Genomic DNA, 13,088 nt, shown 5'->3' on the forward strand with positions numbered 1-13,088 from the left:
AACCAAAAAAAATATATTGTGTTCTTATCGCTTGGAAATTTAACTTTCCTTTTACGTAGATTTTATGAACTACAGCGAAAATTTATTTTAATGTGTTTTCCTAGTATTTTATTGAAAAAAAAATTGCAGTACATGGCTTTGCTTACAGTATTGTAAAGTATTGCAATATATTGTATTGTGATCTCTGTATTGTGAAATTGTATCTTGTTGCCTGATTGTCACCATTACAAAGCCTCTATATTAGAGAGGGCATTTTCTATCTTTTTATAATTTTCATATCTTTTTTATACTGTGTATATATTGTCCAGCCCTATCTATAGGTCCCCTGAAGTGTGGGCTCAGTTCCATACTAGGGTGTTAAAACCGGTGAGATCGAAATGACACAATATGTGTTTACAGCAGTTACTAGTAATAGATAGAGGAGGACCAGATGGCCTTGTGCTTAGGGTTTTTTGGGATTTTGTCCAAAAGCTTTTTGGCTCTGGCACCTGTCAGGTAACTCGTAATAGGGGCTCATTTTTAATCCGAAAGAAAATACCGTACAGTGATTTGGGAATACGACTTTAGAGAACATGGTTACTGTGCTCTATCTGTCAGTGATGGATGAGTATAGTGCTGAGTGTATTGGCACAAACAGTGGCTCCATTCACGCAGTACTTTGGCAGAAACTTACTCTTGGGAATCAGGAATATGGTCAAAAGTATTAAGACACCAACCATCATTATTTTATGATTATTATCCTGCTTTTGTTGGAGTAAATGTCTCTACTCTCCAGGGAAGTACCTTTACTACAGTTTGGAGCATTTCTGTGAGGTTTGTTGGCTTTTGGTGACAAAATCAACGTCACAGGATGTTGGGCGGTCAGTAGGGGTGTATCGATGCACTCTGCTCACGATTCGATTTTCTTGCAATATTTGGAACAAATTTTGAGTGACAAAATAAGGAGACTTTTTCTTTTTTTTATATTAAAGGGTCCCTGTACTTTAGAGCACATATATTCTTATTAAAAAATCCCTATTTTATGGCACATATCAATAATGATACAATATAAATATATATCACAATACCAATATTTTGTCCCACCCCTAGTGTACAATATGGATATGGTACATATGGATATGTTATGTGTGATAATGCTGCTGGATGTCCTGATATTGGTGTGGAATAAAAAAAAAATAATAAATCTAAATAATAATAAATTAGGATATTGAATTAAATACATTTTCTTAAATGTTTACCTCTAACTTTTTTTTTAAATCAGCAAAAATATATTCACAGAGTGGGTTATTTTAAGCTTGCATATGTTTGGTGTAAGGTAGTCTGCAGGATGCTCCGAAATTGTCCTGTTAAATTTACTGAAGTGTTCTTAGATTGATGTCAGCGGTAAGGGTGGGTGATATGGCTCTAATATAATATCACGATATTTCAGGGTATTTTTGCGATAACGATATACTTGGCGATTTAGGAAAACTAAAATAATTCATTCATTTCAGGAATATAGTGTAAGAGTATAACAGCATAATCATAATGTGGCAAAATAAATAATATAGCATAAAATAATATAATGCAGCAAAAAATATTGCAGAACATTTAGTGCATAAATATAAACTGCAAACTAAAACAGTTATACAAAAAATACACTTAAAGCTTCACAGTAAATAATAGACTACTTTTAAGACAGAACAGCCCTATTATCACGATATGGATTTTTAATATCATGATATTTCTGTGTCACGATATATTGTATACTATATAATGTTGCCCACTCCTAGTCAGCAGACCCTGACATACAGGATCAGTTTTTGTAAATAGGGTCTGTTTAATAATTCCAATAGTTGTCTTTGTGCTATTGTTGTAATATTTTATTTTTTCCTCAAGAAATCAGATTAAAAGATCCATTGTTTTGTCAAATTTGCAGGCAGCAAAGCGCAGTAGAGACCAGAGGTTGAACCAGAACTGCCCACTCATTTGGCCCCTTCTCTCAGAGTTCCAGTCTCAGACCGCCTTCATTGAGTTTACAGCGCAGCCTAAAGGACCAGAAGCAGAATTGATTATTTTCACCTGGATTCACCGTTTGACCAGTAAGTGTAATTAATGTTCCAACAGTAAAAGTGCATTTCATTGTTGTTTTATTACCAAAACATTTCCGTTTCCATCACGTTACAGTACTGGTGCTTAGATCTGTTTACTGCAGAGACAGACCAAAGTTACGCTAAGCTCCAGTTTAACCTCTGTGCTGCTAAAAAGCTGATTTCTGGGGGAAATTTCAGCCTGAATGTTGAATGTTTGTCTGTTAATCGGATCTTACAGCTGTACATTTAAAGCTTCTGAAGGATGGTCTATGTTATGTGTTTAATTATATTTTAATCTCTTCTCTGCTGTCACTGCTGTCGCGCCTTGTTTCTCTCTCTCTCTCTCTCTCTCTCTGTATTCTGTGCAGCATATGTGAGCTGTTACTGGTTTTATTTGCTTATGCTTAATTTGAGGTTGCTTCAGCTCACAGCGGACGAATCAGGCCTCATGGCTCGAGTTCAGGACGGGTTTTTTATGGTGTGTTTACTGTGATGCCAAACAAGCCTCGTTTACGCTGGGCCTGCAACAAAGAGAACTGTCATCACACACACTCGCGTTGTCCACCGACACACTCGCGCTGTCCCAAACACACACACTCACAATCCTCCAAAAATACTTACATACACTCTCTCCGACACACACTCGTGTGCTGTCTCCAAGACCCACTCTCGCACTCTCTGAGATCCACTTTATCTCCGACATCCACCTTTACTTTTTCTGACACCCACTCTCGCACTTTTTCCGATACCCACTCTCGCGCACTCTGCGATCCACTCTCGCGCTCTATCCGACACCCGCCATTGCTTTTTCTGAAACCTACTCACGCTTTTCCGACACTTACTTGCGCACTCTCTTCCAGAAACATTTACATGCACTCTCTCTGACACCCAATTGTGCTGTTTCTCGTGCACCCTCTCATGTGCTTTCTCCTAAACCTACTTGCGCATTCTACTAGCTCTCTCTTGCACGCAGGCTTCTGCCCATTCACAGGCTTCTGCCCTTTCACAGGCTTCTGCCTGAATCACAGGCTTTTGCCCGGCACAGGCTTCTGCCCATTCACAGACTCCTGCCCATTCACAGGCTTCTGCCCAGTCACAGGCTTCTGCCCAGTCACAGGCTTCTGCCCAGTCACAGGCTTCTGCCCTTCCACAGGCTCCTGCCCTTCCACAGGCTCCTGCACATTTACAGGCTTTCGCCCTTTCACAGGCTCCTGCCCGGTCACAGGTTGCTGCCCATCCACAGGCTTCTGCCTAAATCACAGACTGTTGCCCGTTTACAGGCTTCTGCCCGAATCACAGGCTTCTGCCTTGTAACAGCTTTGGAACAGCCCCACTTGTACATGTTGTAAGGTGTTCTCTTGTGAATCAGGTCAAATGCTGGGCAGCATGCTCATGGCAAGGCCAGGTGAGTTATGGCCTTATGACGGTTGCCATATCCCAGGTATCTCTGATATCCCAGCTTGAATATTGATATTGCCAGACCTGCATCAAAAAACAAAAAGTGCAGAACTACTACTCTTAACTGCTGGGTCACATTTGTGCACGATAAAAAGTGTCAAATTCACACTCTTGTTTGTTTCACATGTTTGTTCGCTCCCCATGTTAAATTAGCTTTACTGATGTGCTGTTGATACACCAGTTACTACAGTATATCCACAAGAGTATCGTCACAATCTTGTCTAGTGTATTGCCCTATTAATATTTATAGCACAGCTCTTTTATTGATTTAGAGACACTTTTTTAATATATGGCAGTATATGGCACGTGTTGCAGCTGATATTATGCTGTATATTTTGCCATTCTAGTATTTTGTCCATATTGTTGGGTGCACACACCTGCCTGCACTCCCCCAACTCTATTAATAGAGCCAGGGGTGAGTTCTTTGGGTCTGATGGGACAGCTGCTGTTGCCATAGCAACCAGGTGCATTTAGAGCAGGTGTCGCGTGCAGCATCACTATGATGAATTGGGTGCCAAGATGGCTGCTGCACATGAACTTCAGGATGGTGGGAAATAAAACTGGAGATATGATATGTACTTTATCGTCTTATAAGGTTTGTAAGGAGACTTTAGGCAAAGCAATACATTATGTTTTATATCAATGAAGTACAAATACTTTATTACTTTAAATTAACTCTGGAACACCATTGCTGTTTCTGTAAAATGAACATGGAGGGTTAAAATGGGAAATGAGAACAGTGTGAAATTTTCTTTTGCTAAAAAAATTAGAACCCTGATGTGACAATTGGGGGGGGAGGGTGGGGGGTGATATGGCACAGTATTTCAGGATATAATATCGTTCACCATATTTAAAAATGTTTCTGATATGGCACACCCCTACTGTATATTACAACAGATTATGGTGCTGGTGATTCTGTATCTTCTGTAACTGTAGATTAACCCTTATTTATACACACTAATAAAAGGAATCTGAGGGGAATCTGTTCTACACTCAATCTGCTGCAGAACAAAACCTCCACTTGAAGGATAGAGACGCATTCTGTAGGGAGTCTCTGCCCATAAAGGTGAAGTTGTTTAATACGCTCACTCACTAAACTGCAGTGTGAAACCCAAACTAAACAGACTAAATACAGTCCAGAGTTTCAAGTATTGCATTTGTTGCATATTTCAGTGTAACGGTTATTTTATACGTCTCTAAAAAAGAAAATGAGGGCAGGATATACGACATGCTGCTTTATGAAATATTGCCCCTTTAGGCAGAATAATCTTGGAGAGGAAACAGAACCTTGTTTTCTTCATCTTCCTGTGTTTTATTGGCTTTCTCCGAGTGTCTGGGAGCTCTACTCCTGCTCTACTTTCTTTATCCTCTGTCTTCCTGCCATTGTGGTCTGGTTTAGCTCCTGGTTTCCTCTCTCCGATTTTAATGTCACATTAAATTTTTTCTCTCATTTAACTCCGAGCTCACGCCTCCTGCTCCTGTTCTTGCTTGGTCGGCTGAGAAGTTCTCTAGAGCTTAATTTGTTCTCCAAATGACCAGTTGTTACAAATGCAGGTGTTTTACTTATTTACTTGATTGTTTACTTACTTGAACATTTATTTGTTTAGTTATTTATTTATTTCAGGCATAATCGCAGCCGTTTTGCAGACTCCTCTGATTGTAAGCAGGTTCTCAAGCCGAGGTCTTTGTCTTCTGCTCAGCAGGACTGTGTTTTTCCGTGGTTTGTGGGGAAAAAGTGATGAAAAGATGATTGGTGACATTACCATCTGATCGCTCCTCGCTGTCAGATGATCTGTCTGAGCTATTAAACTTGAATTACTGTTGTTTTTGTGCCTGATCTGCTTTCTAACCTCTATACACTGCTGAATTACTATTTAAAGGACTATTTAAGGATTATATTTTCTGTAAAATATGTAACTCATAATAGATCAGAATGTATTATAAGATATTAGGGAGCATGCTGAGTTGAAGTGCTGACAGCTGGTTTTAGCAGAACCCCAGTCAGTATGTTCTTATTTGCTGCTGAACAGGTAATCACTAAGCTTCAGTCAGGTTGCTGACCATAGCCAGATAATTTACCATCACCACTAGCGTAGTAGAGATGGAAATTAATATATTGTGTGTTAATCTGTGAACTTGCATAGGAAAGGAACTCTTTTCTATCCAGTGTTTGTAAATTGGACTGCTGTAGCCAATTCATACAGTCCCTCACACGTTTTACTTTACTTTACTTAAACTTTTAAGTATAATTCCGGCAAGCTAAAAATTCACTACAGGAAACAGTACATTTCAGCTCGCTGGTGTCACTCAGTCATTTTAAACTTTTAATATCTAACCACTTTCACACAGCCTGTACCTGTTTTACTTTATTTACTCTTAACTTTTATTTTTTTATTTTAGTTCTTCTCTTAGTTCTTTTTTTTATTTTTACTTCTTTTTGTTTTTTATTATTTTTTATTTTTATTTCATAGTTTTGTATTATTGCTTTTTAATTAATTCGTTAATTTTATTGTACTATGTAAATGTTAGTTTTAGCTTAATTTTAACTGTATTTTGTTGTGATAACCTTATCTTCTTTTGATCTTAATTTCTTATCAGTTAAACCAAGTTTTACTTGGCTGCATTGAAAATGAGGGTCGCCCTCATGTACTTCCAAGTCAAAATAAACTTTAATTGATTGATTGATTGATAAGGTAAAATGAGGTTTTATTTTCTCGAGAGCTCTTGCTTTGCACTTTATCATCACTCTTGTAGATAAACTGTCTATCTGTGTCTCCACTGTTATTGATAGCAGTTTACATTAGCATGTAGCTGCATTACCACATCACCAGCACTAGTCTGAATCACTTAACTTATCTCAAATATTCGCTACCTTAAAAACCCAGCTTTACATGGAGCACCCAGTGTAAATGTGGGATTCGAATTTTAAAATTAAGCTCAGAGCTAACCTGTTCAAGAGAACATAAATAGCTTAGCATCTGTCTTGTAGTCCTTCTGGGTTCTAATCTGTCTCAATCTATTAAACGCATTGTCAATGTTTGCAGCCGTTTTGATCGTTCTCTCGTAATGGAGCTTTTTTGAAGGATGCAGAATTAAGCTGCAGCATGCTGTATTTAACTGTTCTATTGTGTTCTATACCTGGCAAACCAGCGTGTGGAAATAGGACTTTCAGCAGATTTCTACTCTGTAATGAACAATACAAAGAAGAGTTTACCAGGCTGAAGCATGTGCTAGACTTGTAACACTATCTGATCACACTTCTACATCATTTTATCAGGAAATATGTAAAATATAATACGTAGTGCTCCTTTAAAGAGGACATATTCTATCTAGAGTGTAAAAAATGTTTCTGAATTTAATTTTACGAAATCACTTTTACATAAAGAGATCTCACCAGCTCTATTTTTTTTTTTTACTAGTTTTAGTCCCTTTCTAAATGAGCTATTTAAGGTGTCACTTAAAATCAGTTTTATGTATATAAGCTGTTGATGGTCACACCGCATGTTAACGCTAAGCGTTTATCACACATTAGTGTGTTAGCTTGTGTTAAATGGGAAAACACAAACATGCTAGTTCATGTTTGACTGCAGTAGAAGCACAAAAGTTTTTACATCTCCCTCATAAAGATCCCTCCCTCAAACAAAGTCTCCTGGCTAATCCTGCTGTGCACAGTCTGGTTCAAACTCTTTTAAACGATTCACAGAAAATGGATGGATTTATTTGAGCTTGGAGTGTTTATATGGGCAGAGAGAAATACAAAAGCTCCGCTTCTCTGTACGGGGAGCTTTTGATGACGCCCAGGATGGATTTTCTTGACCTCTGTCCCTTTCTTTCTTTATAACCCCTCCTCTTAGTGTCCGTGTTTACGGCAGGGGGCTGGCGTTATTCTCAGGGATGTGATCTATAGACGTTGGTATTGTTGATATTGTTGAACGCCAGGCAGGTGGAGCTCGTACGCCAGCTGTTCAGCTGCTCCATTTCCACACAAACTCTGCAGGAAACTTGTGTAAGACCCACAGAACCCCAGGGGGACTGGAGTGTTATTTCTCTGTCTGGGCCAGATTAAAGTTTTCTGGCCTGTAGAAGTGTAGTTGTGAGAAATAGGGCTGTGCGATATAACCAAAAATGTATGTCCTGATATAGGCTTTTTCATATAGCACATTTTTCTTTTAAATTCAGTGAATTATACTCAATAATTAAAAGTTTGAGAACCTTGAGCAAATTAATAAATAAACATAAAATATAGAATGATCTGCTTCTTTGATTTTACTTTTCTTAAGTTTGTTTGAGTAAAATGAACATTGTTGTTTTATTGTATAAACTACTGACGACATTTCTCTCATTCAAAATAAAAATATTGTAATTTAGAGCCTTTATTTGAAGAATATGAGAAATAGTTTAAATAGCGATAAGATGAAAAAAGTGCTTTCAGACCTCAAATAACAATACTGATGTTTTAAGAGTTCAGAAATCAATATTTGATGGAAAAAACTTATTTTTGATCAGTTTTCATGCATCTTGGCATTATGGTCTTACACATTGCTTTTGTAAAACTTTATGCCACTGCTGGAGCAAAAACCCAGGCAGCTCAGGTTTATTTCTTTCCTCTGGATCACATTTCAGAGATTTTCAATGGGGATTTTGGGAGAAATGTTTCACTAGTTTATAGAACAAAACAACAATGTTAATTGTAATCAAACATAAACCTATAAATAGTAAAGTTCAGGTTTAGAGAGGTGATAAAAAAAAAAAAGGAAGACGATTCTTCGGTTCGCCTATACAGGGTTCCTGCGTGTTATTAAAAAGTCTTAAAATGTCTTCAATTAAAGTCTGGATAATTAAGGTCTTACATTGTCTTAAATTTACTGTAAATGTGCTGTAGGTATTACATTTTTAGACGGTGCGTTTAATGCCAGTGAGAAAGCACATACTTACATTAGTCGTGAGTTACTGGGGAGAGAACTAAGGTTAACGTAGAGCTAGCTAACATTAGCAGAAAGCTAGATAACATTAGCCGTGAGCTAGCTAACTTTACTAGAGAGAGAACTGAGGTTAGCGAAGAGCTGGCTTACATTAACAGGGAGAGAACTAAAGTTAGCGGAGGTTAATAGACAACATGGCAGTAAGATAGACAACATAATAACTAACTAATAAATAAAAATTTTCTTTTATTTCCTTATGTAACGTTTGTGTATATTTGACAGAACCCTCTTCCAGCTCTCTTCATTAATATCACAATTAGAGTCACAATTATGGTCTTTCTGCCACACAAATCTTAGACTGCTACAGGAGTTATTAAATGTCCCCAAAAAGATCTTGTAAAATACTGCTGCCCTGTTTTTTGGTTTTCAGGTGATAATTCAAAAGGTTTACATAATTCATTTTGCACATTGCTGGATTTTATTTATTTATTTATTCATTTTTGTACTGCTTTGCCAAAGTATCGGATCGGGACTTTGTATCCACTGGTACTCAAAATAAAATGCGATTGGGACATCAAGCATTTAAGGATTCAAAGATTTGAGGAGACTTAATTGTCATTAACATCATGTGGTAAATGTGGTACAAGAGGTGGTACATGAGGTGGAACGAAACTGTATTCTCACGATCAAGTTTACACCCAAAGAGCAATCTAAAAATAGATACATATAAAGACAAAATAAAATAGAATAAATTAAACACAATAGTAAAATAGATAAGATAAATACACAGAATACGCAGCAAAATTAAGTCAGAAGTGCAAATTGCTATAGCAGCATGATGATTGAATGGATATTAGTAACAGTGAAAAGTGATGGTGATAAAGTGTCTCAGTGCGGGTTAAATGTGACAGTGTTGTTTTTAATATATATTTTTCTTTGGAAAGTGTCGCTGCAGTGTGTTGTTTAGGTGAAGTTTAAGAGTTTTACAGCTTCTGGAATTAAGCATTAATTAGTACAGTTTTAATGTGAAGCACAACGTTCACACACAACGTTCACAATGCACTCCACAAGATTTCCGATCTTAGATACAGATCATCTGTCTCTGTATCTGTTTTTTTCTCTGTAATAAACTTAGCCTTTCTCAGATTAAGATCTCCTCTTAACATCAACATCAAAGCGCTACACTCTCTTCTCTTTCGTTATTGATGTTCACCTTTACCTGTCCTTCTCTTCTGGTTCAGCATCCGCTGTGTTGAAACCTGGCTGTCTGTGACGGATGGCGTCAGACTGTGACCTGCTTTAGTACAGAGACAGAGAGATGCTGCAATAGCAGATCTGCTGAGAACTTTATCACAACTTTTTTTTTTGTGTTTTGTGGAAGGAAAACTGATCTTTGTCACTGTCGCAGTCTGCGGTCAGAAACCGCGAGGTGAAGACGCTCTCAGACTTCCTCTGTTCTCTCAGGCAGATCTCATCTACAAACCGCAGGAGAGCAGGACCAGGCAGAGGTGTGCTTTCACTCTGAGATCGAAGCACAGCAACTGTGTCTCTGAAGCTCAGATCAGTTTATTATTTGCACTAAACGCCTGACGGAATACGTCAAATCTGTGGTTTTCTGTTTGTGGGCTGTGCAGTTGTTTTATAGTTTCATGAATTACAAATACTTTCAAATAGGGATGAGAGAGATGGCTCAAAACTTCTTTCAATATGCATTATACTGCATTAGACTAAATTAGCGTTGCACGATATACCGTTTAAACATAGTCATTGCGATGTGTGCGTGCACAGTAGTCATATTGCAGCACGTTATGTTGCAACGTTTTGATTCTCGCAGGGTTCGTACAGTCATAAAAACCTGGAAAAGTTATGAAATTTCAAAATGGCAATTTCCAGGCCTGGATAAGTTTTGGAAAAATAAAAATACAAAGGAAGTTTTGGAAAAGTCATGAAAAAGTCATGGACATTTGCAATCTACAAGCTCAGTTTGTTCAGTAATTTAGCTTTACACGATGGAGCTCTCTTTACAGGAATTGATACATTTTATCATTGTAGTGTTTTATTAAGTACTTTTCCCTTTGTTACGATAGCGAAGACACATTGACAGGCCCTAAATTAGCTTTACTAACCTCAACTAAGCCAAGTGAACCTGCAGTTCTATGGATGATGTTGTTGGGTGTTTTGTGACCTCTTGGATGAGTCATTTCTGCGCTCTTGGGGTAATTTTGGTCAGCCGGCCGGCCACTCCTGGCAAGATTCACCACTGTTCCATGCTTCAACAGTCGCATTGTCATGAAAATTTGCCTTGAATGAATGAAAAAGTCATGAAAAAGTAAGACTTCCTCTGTTCTCTCAGGCAGATCTCATCTACAAACCACAGGAGAGCAGGATCAGGCAGAGGTGTGCTTTCAGTCTGAGATCGAAGCACAGCAACTTCGTCTCTGAAGCTCAGATCAGTTTATTATTCACACTAAACGCCTGAGAGAATACGTCAGATCTGTGGTTTTCTGTTTGTGGGCTGTGCAGTTGTTTTTTAATTTCATGAATTACAAATACTTTCAAATATGGATAAGAGAGATGGCTCCAAACTTCTTTCTAAATATGTTAGATTGCATTATGAATTAGTGCTGCACGATATAGGCTATTGTTTAAGCATCGTCATCGCAGTGTTTGCATGCACAATAGTCATATTGCAACACGTCATGTTGCAGTGTTTTAATTCTTGCAGGGTTCGTACAGTCATTAAAAACCTGGAAAAGTCATGGAATTTCAAAATAGCAATTTCCAGGAAGTTTTGGAAAAGTCATGGAAATTTGAAATTTGCAATCTACAAGCTCAGAGTTTGTTCAGTAATTTAGCTTTACACGATGGAGCTCTCAGGATTTGACTCATATTATATTATTGTAAAAAATGTAATACTCTAAATTGATCTGGTGTGTGTGTAAGTGTGTAAATGTACGTATGACTGTTTGCCCAAATATGGATTGGCACTCTGTGCTGGGTAAAATTCTGTAGTGCCTGATGCAGACAGTGGTTTCCGGTTGAGAGCAAGCTGTGCGCTATTGGCTGCCACTATAGGTGGTTGTGTGGTAAAAACGTGATTGTAAAGCCTCCTTGGGTTTCTAGAAAGGTGCTACATAAGTGTAACTTAATTCATTCACAACAAGGATAAAATAATGTAGCAAAAAAATTCCATAAGAACTAGTGTGGCATGTTTTGTGCATGCCTATAAACTACAAACATACATTTAAAAATAAATAAAGTAAATATTCTTTTAACACCAACTCGAGGCACTTTTAACACCCTCTTTTGAAAAGACCCAGTATATTTTCTGGTTGTTTAGTTGGGCAGTGTGTTGTAAGAGATCATTGCCTGCTTTTTCTTTAATGATATTTTCTTATTATTATGTTTGTATTTGAGAACTGTTGCCAGTTCCTCGCTGTCTCTAGAGCTTTCGATATTTAGTCGTTTTAAATCCCTCGTTTCTTTGTGTTCTCTGACAGAGATTATTCAGAGTGATTATTTGGCTGTGAGTTGACTGATGAGGCCTGTGGGCTGCAGTGCGAACGTCGCTATTGGCTTTACGTCAAAACCTCCAGTGTATTTCATGTGAAATGAGACGTGGCCCTCTGAGCCCATTTAGCAGCGACTGCACTGTGTACAGCACATTGTTTCAAGGTTTCTCTGTTTTATTTTCTCTTTGCCGTTTGAACGTTGGACTTTTCACTGTTTATCCTGCCTTAAGATACACTATATCCATCATTCTAGAGGACGTGGCTTGGGAAAGCACATACCCGTATAAGTTGTGAGGTGATATCTGGAGTGAATAAGTGAGGGAGATTGAGCACTGGTTAGCATGCTCATGGCAAGGCCACGAGAATTATGTTGGAGTTGGAGTGAGGCCTGATAATATGTGCAGAAGAATGGGACATTTCATTTCCAAAGTTAGGGTGCTGGAATTTGATGCCAGGTTCAAACTACACTATTTTATTCCCCTTTTTTTAGTCACAGACAGTTCTTAGTTGATCGCAAATCTGGGATCTCTCAACGTTTGCTTAGTTGTGTAGTGTAAATTACTAAAAGATGCTCGCCGAGTGACAACGAATTGCAGATGCCCTGCAAATATTAAGCAGGTTTAATATCTGGGCCAGTCGGTGACTGGGAGTCATGAGTAGGGGCTACCTGCATCAAATGGAATCACATAGAAAGAGAGAAAGAGAAACACAGAACCGAAATGCATCTTCTGCATGACCAGAGCAAAACTTTTATAAAAAAAACGAGAGTCTGAGCACTTTTTGTTTCTCCTGTTATAGCAGGAAATGACACTAAATGCTAGAGGAACTCCTCTATAAATAAAGGTGAATTGAACTAAAAAAAATAAACGTTAAAGGAAAAATTGTAACTATCTACTTCTTCTGAATATTTATTTAATTGTAAAATCTATAATAATGTATCTTACCTAAAAAAAAAACAACAAAGAAAGCATATATGTATATTTCCATTTTTCTACAGTAAATGTGAGCTTTCTGATTGGTTGGTAATCTGTTGCTGGAGTTACAGGCTAAAGCACATATTTTAAATATTTAGAACTGGAGTTTAAAACCTTTTAAAAATGATGTCTGCGGTACTGAAACCTTTA

General features: G+C 37.8%; 1 protein-coding gene across 2 annotated transcripts in view; it reads left to right on the forward strand.

Annotated features, from left to right (window-relative positions):
• ccdc102a (coiled-coil domain containing 102A) overlaps positions 1 to 13,088 on the forward strand; it is a 134,666-nt gene that overhangs the window by 32,278 nt on the left and 89,300 nt on the right. Inside the window, exon 2 of one of the 2 annotated variants that reach the window (XM_022667390.2) lies at positions 1,919 to 2,081. The exons of the other annotated variant lie outside the window; for it this stretch is intronic. The gene's annotated coding sequence lies outside the window, so the exon portion shown is untranslated. The remainder of the gene's footprint in view (positions 1 to 1,918; positions 2,082 to 13,088) is intronic. 2 annotated transcript variants of the gene reach the window in all.

The sequence above is a fragment of the Astyanax mexicanus genome, chromosome 16 (assembly GCF_023375975.1).
Source record: "Astyanax mexicanus isolate ESR-SI-001 chromosome 16, AstMex3_surface, whole genome shotgun sequence".
NCBI classification, from domain to species: domain Eukaryota; kingdom Metazoa; phylum Chordata; class Actinopteri; order Characiformes; family Acestrorhamphidae; genus Astyanax; species Astyanax mexicanus.